Source organism: Puma concolor, chromosome F2, assembly GCF_028749965.1.
Source record: "Puma concolor isolate L17-30 chromosome F2, mPumCon1.1.hap2, whole genome shotgun sequence".
NCBI lineage: Eukaryota > Metazoa > Chordata > Mammalia > Carnivora > Felidae > Puma > Puma concolor.
The window spans coordinates 51,617,666-51,641,206 of NC_141684.1; the positions used below are offsets into that span (position 1 = coordinate 51,617,666).

Below are 23,541 nucleotides of genomic sequence, written 5' to 3' on the forward strand. Positions count from 1 at the left end.
AAATTAAAAACAAAAAACAAAAAAACAACAGTTATATATTATTTAAACCTAGTAACACTGTGAACACTGTTTTTGCTTACTAAAATCATGTCTTCAGAGTAAGTTATTTTTGGAAATGACTACAGAAATAATCACATAAGCTTTATGAAGAAATTTGAGACAGGAGTTGAACATATGGCACGCACCAAAAAGATACATTTAAGAATTCACCAAATATTTTTTAAAAAGCAAAATGTCAAAGTGGTACTTTGGGGAACATACTATGGTGAGACAACATTTCTGTAAAAGCAAACAAAAAACAAAGAAAAAGAAAAGTAACTTGATTTAGGTAAAACTGATGTTAATCAGGGATATGTAAACATACTTGCAAAACCTGCAGGCAGTAAGAACAGGCACATTTACAATGCAAGTTTGTAGGCATTCAACATAAACCAATGGAGTCAAAATGTGTCTCTCTGTAAATAAGAAAAAAAATTTTAAGACCTTATTCCATTGTTTACTTTAAGACAATCATAGAATATTGTTTACAGATTTTAATCCATCCGTATTCTCCAGATATTTTCATCTGAAAAGAAAAAAATATTTTGTGCTCCTCTTTCCTTATTATTTCTTTTAGAGCTATAATTTTTAGAGCTATAATTCTGTCTGTCAATAAAATGCTTCTGGGGTGCCTGGATGGCTCAGTTGGTTCTGGGGTGCCTGGTTCGGCTCAGGACATGATCTCCTGGTCTGTGGGTTCAAGTCCCGCATGGGGCTCTGTGCTGATAACTGGGAGCCTGGGGCCTGGGGCCTATTTCCGAGTCTGTGTCCCTCTCTCTCTCTGCCTTTCCCCAACTCACACACTCTCTCTCTCAAAAATAAACATTAAAAAAAAATAGGCCACAGACTACTTTGAGCAGCATCATTTTTTACTACTGCCATCAACAAAATGAAGGCAGAAAACCCTCATTAAACCCAAGAGTAAGTGAAAGAAAAGCATTTGAAAACTTCCATTAAAATTAGTTTAGAATAATCTGCTGAGAAAATCATTATTTTCTTCCTGTACTTTTCACAACTGTGCTGTGACTCACACAACAGACAAAAAACAAAAATGAAAACAAACAAAAAACTGAACACCAAATGGTTCTAGCTCTTTCCTGCAAACTTAGGTCATCCTGGCAACTTTGGAGGACTCAAAAGGAGGCTACGTATGTACAGCTTCTCTTCTCTAGAAAAGATTCACAGCACCAGGCACTCTTCTTATGGAACTTATGGCCCAGTTCACCTGAGTGACAAATGATAAATGGCATAAGCATCCTTCTGATTTCCAATGGCTTCTGTTTCAAAAGAATTAACATTTCTTTGCTATGTTGTCGGAAATAAATTAATCTACAACTGCAAAAAGTACTGATATCTACTCCTTTCCCATGTAATACTGTTTTTATTTTATGTTTTGAGTAACTTCCACATGTGAGTGACGTATTACTAAAAAGTATTATTTGTGCTGGTAAGCAACCAGAATACTCAAAAATCAGTACACATATATGTGGTGGAACTATTAAGAAATCATTATAACATTTTAAACTTTAAATTTTAAACGGTCTGGAAATTTTTTTAATTAGAAGTTCACACTGTTATTGCCCATGCAAGAAAAATATTCTACGAAATGCAACTGCATAACCTATTTCCTAGTGGTTCCAAAGTAATCATGAAAGGTATGTAAAAATTGCTCATGAAAATACCTTAAATAGATTATACACTACTTACATGTGATTTGCTTTTTTTTATCCTAAGTCCAACACGTTTTTTTTAATATGAAATTTATTGTCAAATTGGTTTCCATACAACACCCAGTGCTCATCCCAACAGGTGCCCTCTTCAATACCCATCACCCACCCTCCATCCCCATCAACCCGCAGTTTGTTCTCAGTTTTTAAGAGTCACTTATGGTTTGGATGCCTCCCTCTCTACCTTTTTTTTTTTCCTTCCCCTCCCCCATGGTCTTCTGTTAAGTTTCTCAGGATCCACATAAGAGTCAAAACATGGCATCTGTCTTTCTCTGTATGACTTATTTCACTTAGCATAACACTCTCCAGTTCCATCCACATTGCTACAAAAGGCCGTATTTCATTCTTTCTCATTGCCAAGTAGTATTCCATTGTGTATATAAACCACAATTTCTTTATCCATCCAACACAGTTTTTCTACCAAGGTTGGACAAGAAGACAAATTCCTTGAATAATGGATAACTGCTCAGCTTGTGTTTTCACTAAATATATAACCAAAAAATCTATGAATTAATGTAAGTGAAAAGTGCACATAATGCTACAACACTGCACTAAAACAAACACAGAAAGATGTAAATATGGGAATAAACATTATTTGAAATAAAAATCAAAAGAAAATGCAAAGAGAATCAACTAAAATATTCACAATGGGGTATAGCAAACTAAACTGTGAAATTCTACACTGCCATTAAAATTATATTGCAAATGATAGTCGATGACAGTGTGTTTAAAGTTTATTGTTAAGTGAAAAGTGTTTACTATACATAATATTATGAGAAGTATATTATTAAGTGAAAAGTTTTTACTAGACATATTATGTAGTATACACATAAACATTTATATGTATTATGTATAATTTATACAAGTATACAATTACTGATGTTTACTAGAAATTATATCATTACTTATTTAAACAAAACTGAAAAAAATATATACCCTACAGTATGAATAAGAAGGAAGATGCAATTTTGAATCTTCTCACTAGTGTCTGATTAAAATTTCAACATCAATACTATCACAACAACAATGCTTCCTTTTAAGACTTTTTGGGCATTTTTCATTTTGATTTCATTTTTTAGAAAATATACATTTTGAGAATATATGCATCAATTTAGCTATTTGGAAGAATTCATCTAATGAAGTGTAAAATTAAAAATTTAGATTTTCAGAATGAATAATATTCTGTATCAATTAAAGGAAATCATAAGGCCAAACCATTTATTTTCACTTGTAACAAAATCTAAACCTATCTTCTTTCCTAGGTATACTGTAAACCTAATCAGAGATTATGGGATTTCAATATAGATATGATTAAGCTGCTTCTCCTTTACCAGAGAAAGATCAAAAACAACTAAGGATTAATCTCTAAGTGAAGATCAGACAGACCAATATAATGCTCACTAGATAAGTAAAAATACCAAATTCACAATAATATTTTGCCATGAAGGAAAAAGGGATGACTGGCTCGTTACTAATTTGAAATAAATTTGTTTTGCAATTACACATCTGAATCAAAACCATGGCACATTCAGTCAAGACCTCAGAACCCAAAAACCTGCAATTAGCCTGCTTTGAGTGTTTCCAACTCCCTTCAGGGGTATCAAAAACAAGAAATCTATCTTATAGTAAAATTTATTTAAATTAATAATGTCACGCATGCCTCTTTTAGGGACAAAGCAACATGGCATCAAAAAGAATGGGCAAAAAAGAATGAGAGCTACTCCTCTAATTTGATTCTATATGGCAAATAGATACCTAATGCCATTTCTTGAGAAATGAATTCCCTCCCCTACCCACTCACACACATTCATGTGGTCATATCCCTCTCAATCACCCAAGAACACACCTTGGAAGACCTGTAAAGGGTATACTGACCTAGGCTTACCTGTGAAACAACCAAAAAATGAGAGATGATGGATCAACACTCAATGTTCATATTTCCCCATCAAATTCCTGATGACTCACAAGTTTTAGCCAAAGATACTAACTCACTTTAATCTCGGAGGTTACACAAATTATTTAATATTCTATAAACTTGTGGTGTTCTTTTCAAATAATGTGTCATTCTATATATAGTCATCTAAAACTGGTTTGACTTTATTCACTAAATTATGAGTCATACTTTGTGAGTGGAATTACATACAGAAATTAATCTTCTGATTTCATACAAAATCAGAAACCATTTTAACCCTGAACTTTATTTTTACCTCTTAGGGAATTTATCACTGTCTGCCTCTTCTCCATTGAAATTTCCATTCTCATACATCATAGAGTATCTCATGACACACAGAATGGTGAAAAAGCAAATTGTCAGGAAATATATTTACTGGACAAATATTATTATTCCTTAGCCAACTGACCATACTTTGAGATCGCTTTTTAGCAGGAATGAACTTCAAAAGATTTCAATTTAGATTCTTAATAAAAAGTGAAGGCTAAAATTGAGACAATCAGAGAGTATTTCAAAGTATATATTGGCTAATCTCTGGTAAATGCAAAACATCAAAAAATTGTAAAACATGACATCGTCCTGAGACTTCTGAACCCTCCAGATACTAGATAGCTACGAGCACACATGGCTATTGAGCACTTTAACCTTGGCTAGTTCTGTGCTCTAAATGTAAAATGCACATTGGATTTCAAAGACTTAACACCAAAAAAAGTAGAAAATTTAAAAAATACTTTTATACTGATTACATGTTGAAATGATCATTTTTATAAAATTACATAAAATATAAAGTTACATAAACATATTATGAAAATTAATTTCACCTGTTTCTTTCTACTTCTGAATGGGTCTTCTAAAAAATTTAAAGTTACACAAGGTGGCTGGCTTTCAGCGGGGCAGTACTGATCTAGGGACTGTCTCCCCCGTACTGTTGCTGGCCTCCTCCTCTATTCCCCACTTCCCCCTTCTGTTTTCTGTTATTTTCTTTTCTACAATTGCGACAATGTCAGGAGGGAGGTCTGGAATAAGGAAGGAAGATCTAGCAATTCTGAAATAAAAACTACAACCATGATGGAATATGCTAAGAAATTAAATAAAACAGAAATTATGTTCATACGACTGGTTCACTAATCTAAATTATTAATAAAACGACAGCTAACTCTTGAACAACATAGGGGTTAGGGGCACAGACTCCTGTGCAGTTGAACTTCTGTGTATGACTTCTGACTCTCCAAAAACTTAACAACAACACAACAACAAATCCGCATATAAGTGGACCTGCACAGTTCAAACCTGTGTTTTTTAAGGGTCAACTGTATATTGCTGTCCACCTAAAACATCTAAATGCATTGATATTTCTGAACTCATTTTATATGTTTTATAGCATTTAAGAGTTTCTAATAAGGTATTTTTATTTGAAATTTTGAGTAATCTCAATATAGTTCAAAATAAAATTCATTTTCCCAAACAATGAACTCTACTTTAGTGAACAAAACATTTATGAATACAAAGTCATACACTCCTATCAATTGTACCTCTTTATTGCTGATCTCTTTTTTCTTCAAAAGTCTATCATTCCTTTTCATCTCCCAATTTCCTTTCCAGATGGCCGTCTCTAAATCTTTTTGTTATACTGTTCTTTTCCTTGGCCCTTTTACTTTTCCCGCTATACATTTCCCCTGTATGAGCTCAGGCTCACGTATTTCTAACTACAGACACAGTATCAAGAGAGTAATGTCATATTTCCCAATGGGAGGGCCTTGCAAAGTCACTGCAATTAAGAAGAGAGAGGCACTGCTTTCCAAGTTTTTCAGGTGCCTTAATAATTGAAGTAACTAGGGGCACCTGGGTGGCTCAGTCCATTAAGCGTCTAACTCTTTGGCTCAGGTCATGATCTCACAGTTCATGGATTCAAGTCCCACTTTGGACTCAGTGCAGAGCCTGCTTGGGATTCTCTCTTTCTCTTTCTCTGCCCCTCCCCTTCTCTCTCTCTCTCTCTCAAAATAAATAAATCTCAGTAACTATAAGTAATCATCTGTAATTTTCTTAATTCTGATGACTTCATCGCTGTCACTTTTTACTTGCACCGTTTCCTTCAAGTAGATTTGCCAGTTCATGAGGATACGTTCAGTGTCTTCTGTTCTTAGGCTTTTTTTTTTTAAATCTCCTAAACCTCACTTAGATGCCACAGATTCTCAATAAATAGTGGTAGAATGAATGAACAAATGTTTAAAATCTCACAATTGCCTAGCTCCGAATGAAAGCATTGTGGTTTTTAAGCTTCCATATATAGGGAGCTGAGGTGAGTGTGTATTTTGTTAGACAAATGTCACTGACCTGATGATATACAAATCAAATATCTCTTTTTCTCCATTTTTAAAATAAGGCATGGAGGTGTAAGTGTGGAACAAAAAGGCTTGTGCTCAGATCTTCCGTCAGATATTTGACAGCAATTTTGACACGTCATCTGTCTGATCTTCTATTTCTTCCCAAATATTACTATCTGGGATAATAATATATTCTTCCAGGGTGTAACAAAGATGAGGTACAATAGGACTAAGCACTTAGCAGTGAGTCTGAACCCACAAGGAATGATCTATAAATGGAATGAGGTTGTAGCTGCTGCAGCCACGTAACTAGCAGTAACAACAGCTATTGTCTATCTACATAACTGGACTTCTGACTTAAAGAAAAAGCTTCAACTAGACAACAAAATATATTAACAAACACGCTGTACCTTCTTTTAAATCTGAATCATTTACTGTTATGTTTAGAAAGTATTTCATTGTAGCATCCTATATTCCTTACAAAATTGAACTTTGGGTTGCAATAACCATTGTAGGGTTTATTTCTGTGTTACCTGAATATTCCAATCAAATATAATCAAGATAAATGCAAACATTGCTTACCTACAGCTCTCTTCTTAAAGTTCCAAAAGAGAGGACTAAAATCCTACACAAATGAAAAAAAATCCTTGAAGGCATCAATTGTCTATAAACCTCTAGAAACGTCTCTGATACTTTTTATCACGTTTTAAAGCTTTCCTTTCCACCTTTTTCCCTGTCTGCAATTATGGTTTAAAAAAAAAACCTTCTCTAGGGGCGCCTGGGTGGCTCAGTCTGTTAAGCATCTGACTTTGGCTCAGATCATGATCTCCCCATTAGGGAGTTCAAGCTCTGTGTTGGGCTCTGTGCTGACAGTTCAGAGCCTGGAGCCTGCTTCAGAATCTGTGTCTCCCTCTCTCTGTGCCCCTCCCCTGCTTGCGCTTTGTCTGTGTCTCTCAAAACAATAAACATCAAAAAAAAATTTTTTAATCTTTCTCTAAATTACATTTTAACACTCAGCCTCTCCTCACAACTTCTCAGTATCAGCAGCATCTGCCTTAGTTAGCCACATGCCTTCCCAAACTCTAAAATGTGTTCATCATTGGACTCTGCTCCACTTTCAAAATCTGGAAGAATATTCTCCTCTGACTAAAGACATCCATCCTTACAAATTTCTCATTCCTTTAAAAATAGTAAACTTGCTATTAGTTTTCATTCTGACCTCAGGCTCTCAATTCTTACCTGTTCTTAGTTTATTCATCTCCTGGAGCTGCTCTTGCCCCCCTACCCAGCCCAGATGTATGGCCCTTCTGTTCTACAACATACTATCTCTAGAAAGCCCAGCTCTGTGTTTTGCATCATGCGTGCCTTGCTAATCTTCTAACCAAGCAAACCTCAATTGTTTGCTAGACCCATTCAGATTACAGACTAAGTACTGCTCAAGAAAGTGATGCAATTGTGTTGACTAAAATGTGAGGAATTGTTAATTTTGCCAACTTCCTCCTTACGGGTCTAGATTCTTTTTACAGACCTGTTGCATATTCTCTGCTACATTCCCCAAGCTCCTATCCCCATATCCGTTCATCTGAACCTATGACCTCGCACTTACCTGAGAAGACTACAGTCACCATTACATGCCAAACTCCTGGCAAACAGGCTCCTTATTAGTCTTATTACTACTGAATCCCCATCCTGCAGTACAGGGCTACACCAATAAGGAATTCCTTACTTAACTAATAAACTGACTCAATTTCTTTCCTTTTCTAAGATGTGAACATCTTCTTATGCTAGTACTGATCACACTGACCTCCTTAGGACAGTCTGAAACTTGCTCCTGAAAATTACCATCCCACCTCCTTACACTTCCATCCCTTCTTGCCAGGGGATTCCAACCCGAAAAAAGTAAATATGCAAAGTTTCTTTTATTCTGGCTTAAAAATATACTCTTCATTCAATAATATCACTCCCTTGAGTACTATTTCAGTCCCACAATTAGCCTTAAACTTCATTTACTTGTTGGTTTCGTGTCTTCAAGACCCTATATGACCTCAAACATGGGCAATTGGCCTTCTTTCTGCTTCTATTTAACTGTAATATACGTATTTTTTGTCAATGACAACTAATAGACTTTTCAACATTTTAAGTGAAAGAAAAATCAAACAGATAATTTGAAAGAATACTATGAAATCTGCATAATCACTCCTTGCATTCAAAAATTTCAAAAATGATAGGGCACCTGGGTGGCTCTTTGTTGGTTAAGCTTCTGACTCCTGATTTTGGCTCAGGTTATGAGTTCACAGTTGGTGAGATCCATCCTGGCAGTGAAAATATTGCTTGGGATTCTCTCTCCCTCTCTCTCTGCCCCTCCCCTGCTCGTGCACACAGTCTCTCTTTATCTCTCTTTCAAAAATAAACTTAAAAAAAATTAACAAATGATTTGTTACACATGCACACCACACATTTCATGATGATGCATGAATGTATGGCACTCATCACTAAATAATGCGGCATGAGTCTCATAATGTCATTTATCTAGCTTATATATAATTTTTCCCAATTCTACCAAGATTTGAGCCTGTTTGTTGTTGTTGCTGTTTTAACTAGGATCAAATACAGCTTTATGCACTGCATCTGTTTATCTTTCACTCTCTTCTAATCTAGAAAACTCCCCCTACCATAGTGTGACTTTGGAAGAAACTAGGCCACATATCTAGTATGGTTTTTTGGGGTTTTTTGTGTGTTTCTTTTAAGTTGGCTTCATGCCCAGTGCAGAACCCAACTCGGGACCCAGCTCAAGACCTGAGCTGAAATCAAGAGTCAGTCACTTAACCAACTGAACCACCCAGACGCCCCTGGAATGTTTGATGCAGAATACTAAACCTAGGAAATTTGTCTGATTATCTCTTCATGGTTTAGTTTAACCTGCTCCTCTTTCCCTGTATTTTTCTGTAAACTGAAATTTAAGTTTAAACAGGTTTATTAGATTCAGCTTAAACATTCTAGCAATAATATATCACAAATGGGGCCAGAAAGAGACTTAATATCGCATCCATCAGAAGGCTTGTGGTATCAGGCTGTCTATTAATGAAGCTAGGTTTGATCACTTATTTAAAAAGACAACTGCTAGATGCAATTAAGAAGTGATACTTGAGGGGCGCCTGGGTGGCTCAGTTGGTTAAGCGTCCGACTTCAGCTCAGGTCACGATCTCGTGGTCCGTGAGTTCGAGCCCCGCGTCGGGCTCTGGGCTGATGGCTCAGAGCCTGGAGCCTGCTTCCGATTCTGTGTCTCCCTCTCTCTCTCTGCCCCTCCCCCGTTCATGCTGTGTCTCTCTCTGTCTCAAAAATAAATAAACGTTAAAAAAAAAAAGAAGTGATACTTGAGCACCATGAGAATATGTTTGCCCAACATACATTTATCTAATGATTTTAGCACCTGTTGATGATTCCTGACTCATTTATTTCAATGGGAGTTATACATAGTAATTTTCTATTTCTAGCATTTCTTACATGAATCAACTCACATTATTTTATACAGAACTGGTCCCTCATCAACTAAAGAAGAGTTCCTCCTTAGAAAAACAGGCTAACCATTTCTTTCCATTTGATTATTGTCAGCATTGTTTCTTTTTTTTTTTTTCAAGAGTTTCACTATGGACTTACGCATTTTACTTCACTGAATGTTTTTTTAATGTTTATTTGAGAGAGAGATAGTGAGAGAGCACATGTGTGTATAAGCAGGGGAGGGGCAGAGAGAGAGAGAGAGAGAGAGAGAGAGAGAGACAGAGAGAGACAGAGAGAGAGAGAGAGAAAGAATCCTGAGCAGGGTCTGTGCCATCATTGCAGAGCCCAATGCAGGGCTTGATCTCACAAACCATGAGATCATGACCTGAGCCAAAATCAAGAGTTAGATGCTTAACCAACTAAGTCACCCAGGTGCCGCTCATTCAATGTTGTACAATCCGTTACAGTCACTCTTATTGGAGTAGACCACTGAGAAGACAAGACAGTTGGTTAACCCTCAAGCTGGACCCACGCAGTCAGAGGCTCCTTACCTCCTCCCGTCCTTGAGATGTACATTCCACACACTGTTCCTACACTAGGAGTCATTTCAAGTATACAGTCTTAAGAGGATAATGTGTTGTTGAGCCCATCTGGACTGGATCTACTAAGACCTATACATAAACTTTTAAGATTCTGGTGGATAAATGCAGAAATCAACTTGTCTTGCGGCCACCCAATGTAAGTTCTCTTCTTATTAAAACTGTCACAATCTAGACAAATGTGCCTCTTGCTTCAGTTTCTCCTTACCCTCTGAGTAAAGGAGCCAGTTTCAAATTTCACCCAGAAAAAAAAAACCTGAGGTTGCAAACCAACAACACCTGATGTTCAATTTTTTTTTTATTTTTTTTAATGTTTATTTATTTTTGAGACAGAGAGAGACAGAGCATGAACAGGGGAGAGGCAGAGAGAGAGGGAGACACAGAATCTGAAACAGGCTCCAGGCTCTGAGCTGTCAGCACAGAGCCCGACGCGGGGCTCGAACTCACGGACCGTGAGATCATGACCTGAGCCGAAGTCGGACGCTTAACCGACCAAGCCACCCAGGCGCCCCACCTGATGTTCAAATTTATTGGAATTCGGCAACTGGAAAGCCCTTCAAGCAGGCTCTCATCTATAGTTACAGTTTATAAATAAAGCTGATACAATCTTACTCATCTTTGGACATTTCCTTACTTTCTGGCACAATGAGATATCCCAGGATCATCTTGTACTTTTTCTGCCCAGACTTAGAAGCAGCCAATTCTCTAAAAAGCTCTGGTCCTCTTGAGTAGGAAATGGGATTTAGAAACCATAATTTGTGCACTAAATGTGCTCATTGCTGCTGGAGAGACATTGTTTAGAAGCCTCTTCAGGAGACAGAGCTAATGAATATATTTATTTTTAAAAGCTTTATGGTATAATTTAACATATGATAGGTTAGTCCCCTCTTTGCTCTCATTTTTGGTATTTATCCTGGATATCCTTGCATTTTTATTTTTCTATATCTAATTCAAAATCAATGTATCTACTTCTAGGAACTTTTTACTGGTCTTTCTATTGAGTTTGTTTTACACACACACACACTCACAAACACACATACACAAACACAAGTCACATACAATCTTGGGAACTGATCTCTTCATGATGCTGTCACATCATATCCAGGATATTATATTTGTTCATTTATTTCTTTTTTAAAATTAATGGATTTTAACCACAGATTTAAGGACCTTCTCCTCAAGCCTCACCCTCCTTTAAGTCTATTCAGCATTAGCCCTGCTGAACAACACTTCTCCTTTACAGACACACGCGCGCGCGCACACACACACACGTAAGCTTCAGTGGGTATTCTCCTCTTCCTCTTTTTTTTAAATTTTAACCAGACCCTTTAGCATACACTCAGAAAAATTGCAGGTGCTTCCCAAATTTTTGCCTTTGGAGAAGTTATTCCCTTCTAAAGTTTTAGTGTAGATAATTTTTTTACTATCTATTTCTAGCTTTCAGTGTGTTTTCTAACTTTAGAGCTGAATTTCATTGCACATTGGTCATTTTATCCAAGAGTTAATATTGGAACGTCAAATCAGTGATATGTCCAAAGCTGAACCATTCTCCACCAAGTCAGGTTCTCCTCTAGGTATTTTAATTTTCTGGTTTTGTTTTATACCACTAGTTTTCAAGTTATCCAGATTCCAAAACACAAAGGTGGGTTTTGAGAATCCTTCTGGCCTTGGCCTTCATATCCACTATTTTTATGGACTTGCAGATTTACTATTACCTTTGCAATCCATTTTCTCACATTCATTCACATTGCCTTCACTGTGATTTATGTTTTCCATTCTTTATTGAAAAATATTCACTTTTTTAAGTTCCAAGGAAACTATTTAATAATGGAAGATCTTTCACACATCTGAAGAGGCAATTAAAAACAGTATCCTAAAATAACATCTGGCAGTTATATGTGTTTTATGTTATTAACAAATAGATTAAATGAGCTTGAAAAAAAATGTCACATCCAAATATGTGTAACAGTGAAATTCTGAGGTGAAGATGATGTTGATAGTGAAATGTTGGTAGACAGAAGAGACACCTATATTTATAGATTTGCTGTGTTATGGAAATCAGTAGTTCTGTTTTACTTGTGCAAAAGACTAATTTTCCACTTCACACTGCAAAACCCTTGAGTAGAAATTACATTTTAAACTTAGTAAGTCAGTATTTGTTGAGTTTTTTCCCCAGGTCCTCTGCAAAGCCCCACAGACATAGAACCATCTAATTCTGTCCTGATCACAGAACCACAAGTTTCCATGACTGGGTTCTCTTCAGAAAATCCTAGAGTTGTGGAAAGATTTGTGATGCTATGGTTACTTAAAGGTCCTTTCAGGACCAGTAAATATCTCTGCGTAAATGGTGCCATTTTCTATTATTTCTGGCCACAGCACTCACTACTGAAAGTGACTACAGTAATTTTAAAATATGTACCAAGAATAGAGACCAGTTGTTTTAGATTAGCTAAAACAAAACAAACTCCTCTCTGCAAATGGGACATCCCTATACAGAAGGAGGGACATAATGGTGTCAATTCAGACATTCCTCTCACTTGTGCCTTTACTCCCTGTGAGGCTTTAAGGAAGTTACATGTAAGTCTCAGTTTCCTCAATATAAAATAATGATATTACTTACTCACGGAAGAACAAATGAACTGCATTCATTTGACACATCAATAAATGTTAGTCTTAACTCTTCTCGCCATCTCATCTTGATTAATGAAAACGTTGACTCTCCCTACTCCAATATGCTACCAACTTCCCAACTGACTCAAAAATATGTGGTTCCTTTTATAATTTAGCATCTGACTATCAAAATGTGTATCTATACACATGGATTCTGTATGAATGCAATTAATGTCCGCAATTAAAGTTTATTTATTTTTTATTTTTTTTTAAAGAGTTTGTTGAGATTTTTTTTTTAATTTTTTTTTCAACGTTTATTTATTTTTGGGACAGAGAGAGACAGAGCATGAATGGGGGAGGGGCAGAGAGAGAGGGAGACACAGAATCGGAAACAGGCTCCAGGCTCTGAGCCATCAGCCCAGAGCCCGACGCAGGGCTCGAACTCCCGGACCGCGAGATTGTGACCTGGCTGAAGTCGGACGCTTAACTGACTGCGCCACCCAGGCGCCCCCGCAATTAAAGTTTAAACAAAATATTCAGCTATATTATTCAGAGCAAAATATATAGAAAGATAAATTTATAAGTTAGCTGTAACTTTACATATTTATGCAAATAAAGTTTCTAATTTTCCCTTATTATGAGGCTGCTTAGTGATGCATTCCATTGCATCTTTCAGAAAATCAGGACAGGGTTCCCATGTTCTCCACCATAATTCTCTCCATTTAGATTTATATATGGCCCAAGAAATAAATCTTACAGCCATGACCCCAGCTGAAGTGTCTGCAAGGACAGTCCAGAACACATTTATCCTAAACACTAACTAAAGTTCTCCCATTGCCTTCTCTGAAACTTGGAATGGATAGAAAATGAAATCAGCACCTCTACATACTCCAGATTTCAGCCCCAGAAAACAGCAAGATAATGCAAAACAAACAAAAAGCTTTAAATTTACAAGAGAATTACAAAAACACAAAATCAATTAACCATAATGTAAGTTTGCTATTTAACAGAAGTCTAACAAAACAAATGAACAGCAACAACAAAAAAATGCCCCAATATTTTCTTAAAAATCTAAAAGCTATGAGAATAACCAAAAGTAGTAGAGGTTGTCAATGGCTGGATGTATCTCTTCTACAGACCAAAATTAAATAATAAAAATAAAAATGATAAATATTATATTTCTATAAAATTTGCTAAATGTGGACTAGCTTTGTGTGCATACAGAAATCACTTATTAACTAAATTTTATTTAATAATTATCCTCAAAATCAAAGTGTAGTGAAAGTAATTGTCATTATCGTCATTAATGTGAAAGTTTATGTTGCCTCAGCCAATTACTATGGAGGACTTTATTATATTTTAAAACATCACACAGAATTATGAAAATGGGATAAAAAAAATAAGTTTATTTTATTTATTTTGAGAGAGAGAGAGAGAGCACACACACATGGGAGGGGCAGAGAGAGGGAAAGGGAGAGAGAGAGAATCCTAAGCAAGCTCTACACTGTCAGCAAGACCGGAGGCAGGGCTCAAACCCATGAACCATGAGATCATGACCTGACCTGAAATCAAGAGTCAGACGCTTAGCTGACTGAGCCACCCAAGCATCCCAAAAATGGGATTTTAAAGGCACATTTGCAGCTCACTAGAAGTAGCAAATAATAATAATATGAAAGAATAAGAAAACAATAACAATAACTTCAGAGCAGTGAGGAATTTTTTAAATTAGTTTTTAATTACATTCCAGAGCTCCATAAACAAGTTTCAGGAATAAAATTCATCACGATTGCAGTCTTTATGCACAAAATGGAATTCTCTTAATGGCAATGTGATAAAAGAAGTGAAGAAATAACTGGATTTTAAAATCACAGCTTATCATTTAAAAATAAGAGTTTTCAAAAGCCGGACAGAATATATAAATTAAATTGAAATAACATGTTTTCTTCAATTTCCTTCTCATCATGCAAACAATTCTAAATATCTGCTTCTCTTCTACTTCCAGTGTAGAGTTTTATGTGATTCGCTGCACTGTATAATTGCTTACAATACCAGCAAACAGTAAAGAAATCCAGACCATACTCTTACTCAAGAGGAATGCTTTCGAGAATGTAACAAACATTGGAGCTTTTTCACACACTTCATACCATATAAGCTCAATTAAAAAATGACTACTTTACCTAAGAAACAGTTATTCACATAGCACATGGTTCTTTTAACTAAGAAAATACAATATTTTTGGTATATGTATATGCATTACTTTTGTAGTTCATTATTTTTTAGTCTAAAGGCATCATTTGTTTGCATAAATACAGTAGCTCTTCTAACCAACAGCCTTTCATAATAATTAAAGAAAATGAACTATCTTCTTTTTAAAGGCAGTATAACTTTTGTGGTTAAGAATATAAAAAGTGCCTTTATAAATATGTTTGAAACTTTCCCCCCATCTACATAACATCACTACGGTGTGGCTGCTTCATGAACACTAAAAAAAAAAAAAAAAAAAAAAAAACAGTGTGCTCCTTGCTTGCCTTTAATCATGTAAGGATAACTATAAAAGGAAAAAAATAAATGTTTATTTTTAATTATGAAAACTCTATTCAAAAATTTTTGGACAAACCACACACTCAAGACAACACTCCAAAGGGGGGTTTCTTTACAATGTTCAAGACTGGAACAGAAACTGTAAAATTAATTCAACAATCCAGGATTTTTCAAGAATGTCCAAATTCTGGCATCCCACAGAAAAGTTCTAGGAAATGTAACAGGCTATTTTACCTTTGTGATGATTTCTTTGCCAAGATACAAATAATAAAATACTCGAGGTCAGCTAATGGTCCAATAACCAATTTAATTTATGTGTCTTCCTACCCTCACCCATCATCTTTACTTCCCAAGCCCTTTCTCCTTGCAAAATATTTTTTTTTTTCCTCTCAGAAAGCAGTGGAAAATAATCTGGATGATTAAGTTGATCAGAATCCGGGTGGATTGCTTACTAAATGGAAGAACAATATTATTTTTCCATGAGAAGCCAGTAGGCGGTGCTAACTCTAGGATACTACATTCAAAGATTTTAAACCAAAACACACATAAAATAGGTGATCAGTTTAAAGAGTTGTACACTTCCCAGTATGATTCATGAAAGAGGAAATTTCAAAAATTTTCATGTCATAGAATTTAACATAAATATGAAATTTAATGAACTATGGTTATTAAATAAATGAAAACCTAACATGATTTAAAGGTTCTTAATATGATCCTTAGTTACAGAATGCAAAGCACAACTACGTATTTGTTCCACATTAAAATCCTGTGGCCATCTTCTTCTGCCCCATTATAGTGTCAATCTCATTTGTAAACATCCTACATACAGTACAGTACAAGCTCTGCCCCCATCTTTTGACCCTATAGCCCCCACCTTAGGGCAGCAATGAAAAATCTGGTTTGATTATTCAAGTTTTTTTCTTTTTCACTCACTGTTTCTCTCACTCAAAATAACTTAATGATTTACAGTACATACAACCTAAGAAATATTGTACACGTGCATTAGCTTGCATTTTTAAATAAACGAGCACTTCTATTTATATACATTATAACAGCGATAAAATAACACAGAATGTTGAAGTGGCTTTTTAAATGTTTTGTTTGCTATTTAAACCATATGGAAGACTATATTTTAGTAATGTACTCGCCACACACACACACACACACACACACACACGCCAAAATGTAAAGCTTAGTAACATAATATTTGTGTCACATCTTAGAACTATACCCTTCATGATATCAAGTCTGATAGTCCACAGACAAGATATGAGCTATGTTGCTTATATAAATGCAACAGGACTTTCTTAACAGAAAAAGCTGCCCTGAGTATAAAAATAACTCACACTGCAACTTCCAAAGACCAATAAGAGAGCACTGTGAATTTTTTTAAAAAAAGCTTTCTAGACATTGCAATAAATGTTATTCTTCTACAGATAAATGATCATTTGTACTCATAACTTTTTCACCACAGAGAGTAAATAAATATAATCATAAAACTTTCATTCCACCAACTGAGATTACAGACTTCAAAATATTTGCTTTAAAAGCCACAAAAGTGTATGTAATTAACCCATTTTTATGGGCCCTTGTGTACTGTGGAATTAGTTTTGTCTATAGATAACCTAGAAGAAAACTTAGTCATAGAAGTAAAAAGTTATTTCATTTACTTTAGATTTACTTTAACAGAATTCAAATTATATACACATAACAAATTTAAGGCTGAATTTTTCATTTAAGGGGGGAAAAAGAACATCAAAGCTTAAAAGTCAAATCATTTAAATAATAGTTACCCTCCAGATTTTAAGATTTAAAGTATGACAAGAAATTTGTGTGGACAGCAAGTTTTCCAGCAGATTCTGTCACTGTGCTTAAGTGCAGAAAAGATTTTTTATTACCAACTGGTACATCTCCAAAAAGCAGTGCTAGATGATACTAGAAATAAGTAACAGAACAACCATAAAATATCTTAAACTCCACAGAATACCTTCAACACTGAGTACTGTAATGCTACCAATACACCGAAATCACACCATCACCAACCCCTACCCTTTGCCCTGTGCCCAGTTCTCAGGGGAAAACCTCTGGAACCACTATCAGGTGGTTAAAAATAGGAAAAACACTGTCCCTTTAAAACTTAAGTAAAAGGCTATTTTGTACCTTAGGGGTGTAGTCTAATTATTCAAACTAACAGTCCTGTCCTCAACATTAAACCCAACTGACCATCACTGAAAGTAACTATTTCCCCATCCCCTGGAAGACGCCAGAGAGCACTTAAAACCAAAGCAACACAACCAGATAAGAAAAGATCCAAAGACAACACCACTAAGAAAGCAAAACCCTTCGGAACGGACAAAACGGGCTGGGGAAGACCTACTGCGTTGTTTACTCAAGCCAAAGAGGAGGAGTAGGAGTTGAGCTTGCTGGGGCTGGGGCCATCCTCAGGGATCTGGAAATGTCTCGAGCTCCCGGCCCGCGTGGCCAGGAGCCAGCCCCCTTTGGAAGATGCTGCCCCTGCCGCTTCTCCCCACGTCTCCCGCGCGCTCCGAGGGGCCGCCCCAGCCGGCCCGCGCCGCGTCCTCGGCCCTCGCCCCTCCTGCTCTGCAAGTGGCCCTCGGAGAACTTACAGGGCCCGCGTCCCCAGCCGGCGCCGGCGGCGGCGCAGACACCGCCCGCGGCGGAGATGACCTGGGCGCAGCCGGGGGAGGGACTGTATTTTGCGCACATCCAAAAACGATCCCGAGGCAGGGAACGGACTTTGGCTTTCCCTAGCTCCCGGCACGGCTTTCCCCACCGCGGGCTCGGACACTGCCCAAGACGCGCGCGCGCGCGTACACACACAGACACACGCGCACACACACACACACACACACACACACACACACACACACACACACAGAGCTTCCTTTGCCAGGACCAGTGTTGCCATTGCAAACCCGGGAAACGCCTCCAAGGGGACCAAGTACCTGCTCTCTGCGAGCTGCTCAGCTGTTCACTTCATCCTCCGTTGACAAGGAAACCAAACCGCACTTCATTTTTTTTTTTTCCAGAAAAACCTTCCACTGCCATCATTTGAAAATTGATTTACGGGGAAGGAAGGGGAAGGAAGAAGGGATAATATATAGATATCAGGATATCTATCATAAAATTATCTCGGTTTTTAAAAAATTCAAATGTGCAAAAGTCATAGTTAATATAAAGGAGGAAAAAAGTATTTTGCTTAAAAATTATCCCAGTAACCAGCTGCAAGAAAAGTTTCATGTTATCAATGGGTGTCAAAAACAGGAGGGAAAAAAACGAATTTGTTCTCACCGGCTTCCAAAAACGGCACAAAAAATAGAAAATTAATGCCTTTGCTCAGTGGTTTGTACCAGTATTGCAAAGCCACAAACTTGTAAACACTGCCGTAAAATCCCACCTATACAAAAATCTTATCAGAAAAAGAGTATGCAAAAAAAAGAGTTAGAAACATGCTTTTTATTTTTACAAAGGAAAAAAAAATAGGCACCATACTTCACATCGCTTTTTCCATAAAACCAGTTGCATATTTTGCTGGACTTGGGAGTCGCTCCCGGCGGGCACGGTCGCCACGGACTCCCAGACACAGCGCCTTGTCTACAGAACCATCGCATGCTAGAAAAACTTGGATTCAGGAAAAGGCTCAAAACCATGCTCCTCCAGCTTTCCCAAATATAAACAATAATCAAAGAAGTGGAAAAAGAAGAAGAAAAACAAAAACAAAAAAACAAAAAACAAAAAAAAGGACAAAAAAAAAAGAATAGGACAAGAATGCCACTGAGAAGGTACTCACCGAGCGGGAGTAAAATGTTGGAATAAAAATGAGATTTAGTATAAAATACAGTATGGCGGTGGAAGAAGGAATGGAGCGCGTTTTTTTCTCTCAGTCTCTGCCTCAGGCACTGACACGTGACTCGGAGCAGGGCTGACTTGCAGGCAGCCGGGAAGGACCGAGGCTGCGAGGGGGGAAGCCCCACGGAGCCCAACTCCGGCGGCGAGGCGGCGGCGGTGGCGACTGGGAGCCCGGCGCCTGAGAGCGGCAGCACCAGTGGCGGCGGCAGCGGCAGCTCCCGGCGAGGCTGCCTCCGCTGTGAGCCCAGACGAGCAGGTGCCCCTCACGCTGAGGCTGAGCACACGCACACGCACACGCAAGACAGGCAGGGCGCCGGGGAGAGGGGGAGCGGAGCGGGGTTGGGCCGGAGGCGCGCAGCTGCCGCCGCCTGTGCCGCCGCTGCCGCTATTACTGCTGCTGTTTCTGCTGCTGCTGCTGCTGCTGCTGCTGCTGCCGCTGCTACCGCTGCCCCCCGCCGCCGCCTCCTCCGATGGGGAGCGCGTGTTCTGGGGCAGCCCTGGGCGTGCTGATACAACGCCCAAGAGGAGGTGAACAACTTGCTGCTCACCTCAAAGTTGTTGCTTGCCACTTCCTTATGCATTCATCTATTTTTTTTTTTTTTGAAGGTAGTTACCTGGAGAGAGATCCCACCCCTTTCTCTCCCGAAGTTTCACTATTAAAACCCTATGTAACTCATTCATTATTTTTTTCCTCCCTGAGTGCCCATTTCTCATCCCTCCTAAGCTGCCTTTGCCTCTGCTGTTCCTTTCCCCTGGATCTGCGCTTCCCCCTCGCGGTTCTCAGGGAACCTGGCGCGGCGCGATCCTGGGGGCGTTGTCACGGGCAAAGCTACCGTCAATCTTTATTGCCATCAGAACGGACAGCATCTCTTCTGCCGTCACCAGAGAAGAATGTTTGCAGTTTGAAAGACAAAACAAAATCTCTCGTTTAGGAAACCCCGTTCCAGGTTTCTTTCTGCAGGTTGCAGAGCAATGGGTGGGGGCATGGGTGTCGTTAATTTATTCATTCGTGGACCAAGCATTGTTTGCTTCGTCTGCCTGTGCGCGCGTGCTTCCAAGCTCCTCCGTGCTCCATGGCAGAGGCTCCTGCCTGACTCTTGCTCAAGTTGTGGGCTGGGGCTGGAAGTCAAAGGAGAGGTTCAAGGGAAACAAGTGAGTCCATTGTGTAAGTGCTCTCTGGGAGGGAGTGAGCACTTGGCGGTCGAGAGGGGGAGACGTGCACCAGAAGTGAGGCGGTGGCGCAGCCCGCGGGAGCCCAGGTGGCTGAGCCGTTGATTCTGAAGGTGAGGGTGAGAGAGGGATTTCTCTCTCCACCTAGCAGCTGGCTTAGGGAACCTATCGCCAGAACAAAGATTCCATCCACCAATTGCTGGTTGCACTGGGATTCTTCTATTGCTGCCTGTTGAAGAATCGGCTTTCTGGGCGCTGGAGCACATGTACTTTCTTCATTTGTGTGCAATACTAACATCAGGACCATCTCCCTATGGCTGCCTTGAATCTGGGTTGTGTGGAATTAATTGGCATCTCTATGTTTGAGAATGAACAATTAACACAGTTCCGCAGTTCACAGATTGCTGCCCCTGATCTTTATCTCAGTGTTTCTAATGTTGACATTTAAGATAAAATGCCTCCATCAGAGATGATCTAACCTGGACCATTCTGAAAATTAAGTACACATCCATTATAGAGAGCTTCAACTGCAAATATGTTTCTCAAACATTCTGGTCAGAATTCATTGACCAAATAAAGTATTAATCCACAATTTAAATAAAAGGGATTTAAAATAACCATTAAAATGTCATTAAATATTTATTTTGGTGAGTTGCCAACTCTACACCCACTTATTATACATACATTACAGTAAGGATTGCTGATTAGAAATGCTGGAAAAGATGAATGCATCAAGGTGGATTTGCTAACTTCAGAAACCTCATTGATTTCTATTGGGAAATCATAGGATTTTACGCTGAACAATACAGACCAAATGTGCTTTTCACTGTAAAACATGTTGGGCGTCTTCTTTTTTTTTTTTTTTTTTTTTAATAAGATCTCTTCACATGTGGTCTTTTTCTTCTCTGAGTCATGAATTGCTTTTGTCTACCGGTAAAACTTAGTTTGCTACATTTTCCAAATGTTTTCTTCCATGTCAAAAAGTATCTGATTCTAAAAATTTAAGAAGAAAATGCTATTTTAATGCATATTTTCCCTTACATATATCACAGCAGTGAGAAACTTCATTTTAAAGATGAGTTCTGAAACTTTCAAGTAGCCTGGGCAAAGCCTAGGTTTGGAAGAGTTATGCAAGAAGAACTTTGAAAAACAAGCTGTTTAGAATTGCACTGCAGTAATGGCCTCCAGCCAATCACAGTGATTGTCAGGCTTTTATTATTCAATAAAATGACTCCCCTTTATGTTGAATGCAGTTCTGCTGAAGAAAGAGCAAGACATCAATATCCTCCCTGCACATTTCCCATTTGCTTACATAATTACAGTATGGTGCTCAAAATATTCCACTTATTTTATTTCCATGTGCCATTCTCATCTCCTAGGCTGCGTCACCATATGAAAACCAGCAGCATACAAAGTTAGATTAAGAGAATTAGTATTTATTGAGCAAAGCTTCTCATTTAGTTTTTGTAACTGCTCCATAATGTTGATATTATACTCATTTTACAGATTAGGAAAATGAAGTCAGGGCATTAAAGTAATTTGCCGAGGATCCCATGGTTATTACATAGTACAAGTGTGATTCAACCAACATTTTATCTGGTTTTACAGCTATAATAAAATATTTCAAAATAAAACATGAAAGATAGTAAATATTTTCAAATACTGGTACTAATATTAACACATGCATAAATTTCTAAATAAAGTAGGTGAATATAAAACAAACCTGTGGGGATTAATTTGACTATATTATTCACCACAAATCACAGTAGTACACACTATTTTCATTCATTTTGTTACTTCCATAAAGCATAAGGAGAAGAAGCAAACCTTCAAAGGAAGAGATTAAGAGGTTACTTTTTTTAACAAAATCTGTATACAAGATGTGGTCATGTACTTCCTGGCTACATTCTCAAGAGTTAACTACAGAAACTTAGGCAAAGTTGCAATTGTGAGCTGTTCCTTTTTATCCCTGTTCTGTGCAGCACATGACATGTTCAGTGTTCCGCACCATTTGTTAGTTTTCATTGATTACTGATCTGACAATCGTTCATTCTAAAGAGGATATAAAACATGTCAGTTTATAAATTTGTAAGCTGCAAATCCAAAATATCTCTTTAGATTTGAAGAGTTAAAGATGAAAATGTGGTAATCCTAGACACAAAAATAAGCCTCTGAATAGGTATTAAAGGTTAAAAGTATTAAGTTAATTTTAAAACACTTTATCATGTATTGATATCATAGAAGCATACAAGAAGCCTGAAAAAACGAGAAGGAAAGGGATTTATGCAAAACAAAATACAAGTTGGAAATATCCTATAAAGGAAAAATACGTGCCATTTAATAACACTTATTATATTTTACATGCTTCACATATGTACTGTTATAAAATCCTCATAGTCAGAAACTGAGATTCTAAAAGACTCAAAGACAGAAGACAACAACAGAACAACAAGGTGCTTTCATATCCAGTAAGACAGCTAGACCATGCAACAAAAAAAGTAATTTTAATGACAAAGTTCCATCATACAGCTAAGAATTTGAGAAAATGATGGTGGATGGGAGGAAACCATAGGAGAGCAAGTGGGATGGGGAGGAGGATGAATAGAAAGAAAGGAAGATAGGAAGCAAAGAGAGAGAAGAAGTAGGAAAGGAAGTTGTAAGACCAAGAGCACTGGGTGGGAGGCCTGGAAAAATCTCCAAAAAAATATATGAGAAATATAAGACAAGTGCAAACACCGGACAGATTTAGGTCTTACAGATGAGTCCTAAAAAACTTGTGACAAAAAGCACATTCGAAAAATATTACAGACTTTACAATATGTTTCTTTAGCACAACTAAATGTTGCCTGAAAACTCTAGAAAACCATCTTGCTGAGGTTAACGGAACTATGTACCCGAGGAAGTCATATTTTTAAAAAGAAAGAGGATCAGAAAGAGCAATTTTCATTTGTGTTTAAAAATTAAGAGATATATTTATCCTAATGATTCTGACTGGTAAGAGAAGACAATATGATTTCATTGGAAAATTAATTTTGCCTAAGGAGAACTAAATAAAGACGAATGACTGAAAACCAACATTTTAGTATCAACCCACAAGATCTTAGACTCATAGGTATGAAGTAGCTCCTTTACATACAGTGATATTGTGGAGTTATAGTTGTGATTCTCCTGTTTATTTTTTTTCTCTTTGTTTACTGGCTTTAATTTTTTAA

At 37.5% G+C, this 23,541-nt stretch overlaps 1 protein-coding gene across 7 annotated transcripts in view; it reads right to left on the reverse strand.

Annotated features, from left to right (window-relative positions):
- The window catches only part of RALYL (RALY RNA binding protein like), a 712,252-nt gene extending 692,404 nt beyond the window's left edge, over window positions 1-19,848 (reverse strand). Inside the window, exons 1-2 of one of the 7 annotated variants that reach the window (XM_086695606.1) lie at window positions 19,101-19,211; window positions 18,256-18,345 (exon numbers count right to left, since the gene is read on the reverse strand). The gene's annotated coding sequence lies outside the window, so the exon portion shown is untranslated. Of the gene's footprint in view, window positions 1-17,666; window positions 17,880-17,916; window positions 18,091-18,255; window positions 19,019-19,100; window positions 19,327-19,707 lie in introns of those variants that run through there. The other 6 variants (XM_086695612.1, XM_086695607.1, XM_086695605.1 and 3 more) reach the window with 6 other exon arrangements.
- Window positions 19,849-23,541: the final 3,693 nt, after the last annotated feature.